This window comes from Pongo abelii, chromosome 3 (assembly GCF_028885655.2).
Source record: "Pongo abelii isolate AG06213 chromosome 3, NHGRI_mPonAbe1-v2.0_pri, whole genome shotgun sequence".
Taxonomy (NCBI): domain Eukaryota; kingdom Metazoa; phylum Chordata; class Mammalia; order Primates; family Hominidae; genus Pongo; species Pongo abelii.
Window position 1 is genome coordinate 89,484,365 of NC_071988.2, and position 8,551 is coordinate 89,492,915.

The window sequence follows — 8,551 nt, forward strand, 5'->3', positions numbered from 1 at the left end:
TTCTTATGTTATAGACAAAAGCTGGGTTTCGGTCCATAGTATCAAAATGTCATTGTTATTTATATTGATATAACTGTCTGAAAACAGTGCAAATCAAGATTTGCAGTGTTTAAAGAAATCTGAATTTTGAAATTTTACCTCCTTTTTTGGGAAGCAATTTTAAGAATCAGATATAGAGTTTAAAATTTAAATAAATTTCTGTTGGATCTAGGAAAGATTATTGTGCTATATTTGTGTTTTTCTCTGTGAAATTTTTGATCATCAATTCCAACCACAATACATTTTCTCCAGAGATTTCAGTGAATTCTTTGATTTCCTGTAAAGAAATAATTTGTACATCAATAAAATAAATGTATTATATAAATTTCAAAAATAGATGCATATAATTTTTAATAGCTTTATTGAAGGAAGTACAATTAATATATCAAAAAACTGCAAGTGTTTTACACATGTATATTTATATTTTATATATAAATTGATATAATTTTATATATATATATATATATATATATATAAGTTGATGAATCTGGACATATGCATGCACCCATAAAGCTATTATTATAAGAGTGAAGGTAATAAACATATCCATCACCTACAAAAGCTCTCTTTGTCACTTTCTGTTTTTGATGGTAATAATGCTTAACATGAGATTTACCCTCTTAATACATTATTATGTGTACAATCCCATGTTGTTAACTATAGGCACTATATTGTAGAGCAAATCTCTATGCTTATTCATAAGCATAAGTGAAACTTTATACCCACCAAACAACAGCTCCCCATTTCTCTCTCTCTCAAACCCCTGGAAAACTCTAATTTATTATCTCCTTCAATTAGTTTGCCTATTTTACTTAACTAATATAGGTGGAATCATAAAATATTTGTCCTTCTTGAACTTGCTTAATTCACTTAGCATAATATCCTCTAGGTTTATCCATGTTGTCACAAATGTATGTTTTGTCAAACCTTGGCAACTGAATTAACATTTCTATTGCTTCCATATACAGAGAAATGATTCAAACTGAACTTGTGAAAATTATTATATTGATATTAAATTAAAATGCTCATAAACAGTTTTTGAATTTTTGTAAGATCAGATATGGAGAAAAATACAAAATTTATCTTTATTTTAATGAATGAAAAATATTTAGGATCTTGAAATAATTGGCACTGTGAAACTAATGAGGAAAATTAGGATTTTCAGATTGTTCTACCGTGTTTTGATTATTATTGACATAACATAAAATACCTTATATTTCTATATTTACTTTAAAATACATGTTAATATGTATACATATATATTGAGAGAGAGACATTGTGAGTAAATTAGTGTGTATGTGTAGGTGGGTGTGTATATGTTTTCTTTAATGGATAATCTAGCAGCGGTTATCTAGTGTAAGTCATGTACTAATTAATATTACATCAGAAACAACTCCTAAAACTACTTTAATTTTTAATATTTTCTGTGCCTTCTTTCTAATAAATACATATATGTATGGAACAATACTGTCTGAATTTGTTTCCTTTTATTATACCCCATAAGAGTATCGGGAAGGGGTGTGAGGACAGGCAGGCAGAGATGGGAGAAACAGAGACAGAGAGAGAAAGAAAGAAAGAGAGAGAACTTATTATAGTGAAACCTTATTTACCTTTGTATCATGAGGGGCTAGCTCAGGACCTGGCATGAGTGGAGCTCATAAAGTGTATATTAAAATAAATAGGACACTTATGACATGGGTTAGATCATTCATATTCCAAATTTAATGTAAGAGGTTCGTTCTAGTCTAAATATATATCTTAGGCTTTACAATACAGTAGAATATTGTTACTTTTTATACACATGATATAGGTTTAATTTTGAGAGCACTCACAATATTTATTAAAAAATGCTCCTCAAATAAACTGAAACATATATTTCTACATAAATATAATGTAATGTTACTGATTTTATTATTGAGTCTCCATTTTTTTCTCATAAAAAGAACTTACAATGGTAATACATAAGTAAAACTGTAATAATTATACTACTAGGCACATAAAAGATTTGAATTGAAGAATAATTTTACAATAATCTGGGTTAGGTTATGATTTAAATTTAGAATTATGGTATTCTAAATTCTCAAACAGATATCATGAATATTTTTTAGTGATGGCACTGAATTTAATAGAATTTTAAATGTGCATCATTTATGGGAGCTGACATAGAGGAATCATGATTAAGTAAATCAAAATAGTATTAATGCTCAATGATGTGTGGTAGAGAGAAATATTTAATTTTTAAGTTAGAATTTAAGCACTCAAAAACAGGAATCACAGGAATAACAAAAGCACATAGCTCTGAACTACGCACACCAGATAAGCTTAAAATTTATTTTGCAAATGTTTTTGCAGTTTAGTCCTTTGCATCAGTTTATATTGTGGGAAAGTAAGGGATCAACAACAGCTGAAATGATACAACATATAAAAATGTCAGATAATTTTTATTATAAGCAGATATAAGCTGAATTTGAAAACACCATTGATAAGAAATTAAAGGGGAATATATTTCCCACTTGTTCCTTTTATATAAAAGTCCAAAACCTAAAATTATGATTCTTTACAGAAATGTCACTCCACTTTTCTGTCGTTTGTCAAAAAAAGAACAAAATCAATATTTATTTTTAGGAATATATTACTGCATCATGAACCTAAACTTAATTCTGACTCTAGAAACCAAGTTAAACCATTAAGAAATGTAAACCATGTGCAAATGAGAATAAATGCAATAAAATCACATCCGATATAAAAGGCACAGAGATACTACAAAGACTAAGAAACATCAGAAAGGGTTTAGGGGAAAATATAATAAATATTCCTTTTCTAAAATGTTGTGGTAGCAATAGTTTATTGCTTAGGCTACAAAAAGTATTGTCAGTATTTTCATTCTTACTGAAATGAGTATGAAACCTCAGGTTCACTCCATCAGTATCTTTTTTAATCTATTACTGTACTACAGTATCATTTCAACAATGTTAAAGATTTAATCACAATTTAAATATTATACACTAATAATTAGGATAAAAAACCTTTACTATGACCTATTCTATTCATCCCATTCTGGAAATATAACGTATAATACTAGCAGATCACAAGTTACATAGACCAAAACCCTCTGAAAACCAAAAACAAACAAACAAACAAAAAATACAAAACAAAACTTTCAAACTCTGCATTTAAGACATGTTTTTCTTCAAACCTGATGTGCTGCCAGGAATATGCAAAGAAGAGGTGAGACATCCGGCATTTCCATGGGAAACCAAAAACGAATACACAAATGAAATGTTGAGAAGCCCATCCATCAACTCTCCATAGTAAGCTAAAGGGTCAGCAAAACTAATAAACTTGGCTGCCACAGTGTAACTCCTCATTTTTTTATTTTATTTTATTTTATTATTATTATAGTTTAAGTTTTAGGATACATGTGCAGAATGTGCATGTTTGTTACATACGTATACATGTGTCATGTTGGTATACTGCACCCATTAACTCGTCATTTAGCATTGTCTCTGCTCTAACCCCAGGCTGGAGTGCAGCAGCAGCACCGTCTCGGCTCACTGAAACCCTCACTTCGTGAGTTCAAGCGATTCTCCCACGTCAGCCTCCTAAGTAGCTAGGACTGCAGGTGCTTGCCACCACACCTGGCTAATTTTTGTAGTTTTAGTAGAGACAGGGTTTCACCAGTTGCCCAGACTGGTCTCCCACTCCTGGGCTCAAGCAATCGGCCTGCCTCAGCATTCCAAAGTGCTGCGATTACAGGCACAAGCCACCATGCTCAGCCTGATTTTAATTATACAATTATTCACTTTTGTTTTTTTAGCCTAGAAAACAATTTCAAAATTTTATTGATCTTTTCACAAAAAGAAAGCAACAACTCAGTTTTGCTGATTTTTCTCTATTTTCTATTGTATTTTTTTCTGCTATAATCTTTATTATTATTTTCTTTCTGATAATTTGGTCAGTTCTTTGATATGTAAAGTTAGATTGCTTCAGATGGTTCTTCTTTTTTAACATAGACATTTATTACTATAAACTATCCTCATAGTACTGTTTTTGCTATCTTTGTAAGTTCAGGTTCCTTTTTTTTCATTTCTTTTTGTGTATCTTCTACAACAAGCTTGTCCAACCTGCAGCCTAGAGAGCTGCATGCAGCTCAGGATGGCTTTGAATGTGGCCCAGCACTAACTTGTAAACTTTCTTCAAACATTGTGATTTCTCTTGTGATTTTTTCCCAGCTCATCAGCTATGGCTAGTGTTAGTGTATTTTACATGTGGCCCAAGGCAATTCTACTTTTCCCAATGTGGTCCAGGGAAGGCAAAATTTGGACACTCTTGTTCTATAGGTATATTTTGTGGTTACCATGAGGATTGCATAAAATATTTTATAATAAACATTATATAATAAAAATATTTTAAAAAATAATAAATATAGTATAAATATGAATTAGTTTTATATTATTTATAAAATAATTATAAATTATAAAAATTAAAATATAAATGAATAATAAATAAAAAATATTTTAAAATAACAGTCCACTTTAAACCAAAAACAAACCTTTAATTATATATGAAAACTCTATTCCTTTACATCTCCCATTCCTACTTTATGTTAGTAATATCACTAGTTACATATTTTATGTTGTGTCCCAATTAATATAAATGTAATGTTACTTTTATGCTTTTCTCTTTTAAATAGTATATCATAATTAAAGGTAACTTGTGAATCAACATTAAAAACTTACAGGACTTAATATTTAATTACTTATTTATCTCTACCAGATAGATTTATATTTTTGCATTCATTCATTTTGCTACCTAGCCTCCCTCATTTCAACTTGAATGACTCCTTTTTGCTTTTCTTGTAGAACAGGTGTGGTAATAATCACCTTCTTCAACCTTTTTTCTTAACCTGAGAAAATATTCCATTTTCCATAATTTCTGAATGACACGTTTGCCAAATGAATGTCTTGTGTGGTAGGGTTGTTTTTCTTATTTTTCTTTCAACACTTTGAATATATTACATCACTTACTTTTGGTTTAAAAAGATATCTGCTGGTATCTTCTTGATAATATCATGTGAGTTCCCTTTTATGTCATGATTCATTTTTCTTTTTCTGCTTCCAAGATTCTTACTTTGTCTGTGACTTTTGAAAGATTGATTATAATGTTTATTGGTGTAAAATTTTTAAATTGATCTCAGTGCACATTAGTTGTGTTTTAAAACAATTCTGTGTCCATTTTCTTTCTCAAATTTAGGAATTTTCTGCCTGTCATTATTTCTTTAAATAGACTTTTTGTCTCAATCTTTTCCTCTTCACCCATGAGGACTCTTATAATACATAACCGGTCAGGTTAACAATGTCCCATAAGTCTCAGGCTTTCTTCACTTTATTATCACATTCTTTTTGCTCCTCTCCCTTAATAGTTTCAAATTGCCAATATTTTCAAATTCTTGAATTATTTTTTCTAGCTGATCAAGTAATCTATTGAATTTCTCTAGTAAATTTTTCAATTTAGTTATTGTGTTATTTAGCTCCAGAATTATATTTGGTTCTTTTCTATACTTTTTATGTCTTTCTTGATACTCTTATTTCATATATGTATTATTTTCCTGATTTTTAAAAACTTGTCAATGTTCTTTTAGCTAATCGAGCATCTTTATTATTCTTGAAATTTTTGATAGATATTTAATATAATTTGAAATTTTTGATAGATATTTAATATAATTTGAATTTTTTGACAGGTAATTAATAGGTCTTTGTTCATTCAGGGTTGAAAAAATGGTAAATAGGTCATACTTTCCAATGTCTGCATGTTTTGCATTTCTTTGTTTAAATTTTGAAATTTAAAGAAACACCCACATCTCCCAGTCTTTATGTACTGGCTTAGTGTAAGAGAAGACCTTCATCTATCACCCCAGCTAGAGATTCTGGGAGCTTTGCAAACCACTCCAAGAGCTGCGTCCTCTCCGGGATTTTGACTCTAATTACCAAGTTAAATACGATTTTTTGTTTGTTTGTTTTCAGGATTTTGTAATTTTGCTTCTCCTGGTGTAATTCTGTAGTAATAATGCAGCTTTTCTGGTACTGCCCTAAACTGCCACACTGCCTTTATTCCCAGGCATTCAAAGGCTTGGGTTTGTATAAGTGATTTAAATTCGGTGACAGAAATCAGACCCTTGGGAAGTCCCCTAAGGAGCCAGAACATTAGACCACATTTCACTCTTTTTTCACTCCTGTGGGAAAAGTGATGACTAAGGATTTTTTTTCTCCTGATTGTGTAATGCTGTACTGGCTAGAGAAGGATCTATAGAGAGTATATGATACAACATTTCTCAGATATTTCAATAAAATTCTTCTTGGCTTTGCTATTTTCTGGAGTGCTGTAACCTTCTCACTGGTTTCTGGGATTATCACCATGGCAATTTGGTCTATATGATATTGTTAAGTCTCTTTCTGCATGGGGTACAGGGACAGGGCATTCCTACTCTGTCACCTTTACAACATCAATTTTGCCACCATACCATGTGCAAATTTTAAAGACTATGTGATGAAAATATGGGAATTTACTGTTATTTGTTAGGTCTAGAAGTGAGATTCTAGGTAATTATTAACAATTCCTTTGAGATTTTCCTTTGTTTGAAATAATTGATATAATTTAAAAAACAAAATGTGATATTACAAGAAAATTTCTGAAATGAGATGAGATCTGATAGCATTGATTTGGTGACTTTATATCATTTATTTGGTCCTTGTTGGATACATAGAATGTGTTATTTATTGTATACACTTTAAAATTTATAACACACACATATAGAATTAAAATTTAATTTACATCTCATCACAATATGTTCAACCTAAATTGAATATGGCCCAAAGTTTTGTTAATATATTAATAGTCCAAAATTTAGAATATCTGTGCTGGGAGCTTCTTACAGGAATAAGAGAACAAACCTGGGCAGGCTCCTGGTAAGAAAGTGCTGGTTAAGATACAACATATTACAACTGCAAGGCCAGTTGGATTCTGATTGCAACTGATCTCAAAAGGCAATGCCAGATTGATGAAGGAGAGTCTTATGAGCAACAGCTCTTGAGAGGCAGGGAGTCCCATGTACAGTGAGTGTCCAACCAAAAAAGCCCCAGAGTGTCAGCAGGCTCAACTCCAGAAATGGATTCCCATCTGTCACAGCATGTTAATCAATTGCTGTCTTTAATTACAGAGAAAAGATGAGACTTAAAAAAGATATCATCAGCTTTTCCTAGATTATGATAATATTGTAAAAATCAAAAAACATATCAGTGTATAAACTTAAGAAACTTTAAAAATGTAGTAAATAATTTTATTTACACTTAATTGTATAAACAAGAAAAATACATATATTTATTTTTATATTCTCATTTTAAAACTGGAATTAATTTATAGATATACCTTATCAACATGCATAAGAATTTCAAAATTTTCAAAAACCCAATTGAGCCAATTTATTTATTTAGTAAATCAAGTCCTTAAATTAAAACTATATATAGACATATCACTAAGATTATATGACAGTAAACAAAATGAAAAGTTTAATATATTTGCTTAATTAGTGTAAAGATTATTAAACTATATTTAGTTTGGTGTAGAGCTTTACATATCAAAATATTTAATATATATTATTATTTGTTAAACAGGTATTCTAATACCTTAAATTTTTACCATGTAAGCAATTATTTGATGAATTTGCAATTCTCAAAGATTGAGACTGAAAAGCTGTATAATGATCTTACTTTCAGAGAAAGCATCTCTTTATTTTTCTACAGTAAATTATACTTTTGATTATAGATATTAGAATTATGAGTATTCATTTTTAAAGAATAGACATTTAAATCTTCTTAAGTGTACTATCAAATAAATTTTATAAGCTCAGTAATTAAAACCATATATTCTTAAAGGTTACGTATCTCAAAATAATCTGTTCACCTTGAATATCTTATAGACATTTTCTCTATGTGAGAAAAAAATAGGTTCTTTCATTATTTGAGGGCAATAATGAGAACTCTCTCTTTATCATCAAGAAAACACAAAAAAATATTGGTTGAGTGATGGCAGAAATGTAGGCCATGACATCTAGATGAGGTATATGGAAATATAGCAAACTTTTCCAAGTGTAATGCACTATCATCATTATTAGCAATTCATTTTCTGAGATCAGTGATGCTAGGTATGTAGAAGGGCTTATTTAAATTGAAATAGAAAAATCATTATGTTTCTCATAACAAGCCAATCTCATAGAACACTTAAACTGATTTGTGTGGTTTACTGAATTTTGTGTATTTTACATTTTTTACTTCTTTACATCCATGTGTTTGGGCACACACTAGGAATCAGCATATTGCCTGTCACCCTATCATTTAAGGTTACAGAAGTAATGACATCATGAAAACAGTGATATCAGAAATAGGAAAATTTAGATGTATTCATGTCCTTGTGTCACAAAGGAGAGAAGAGAGTAAGGACACCTAGGAAAATACAA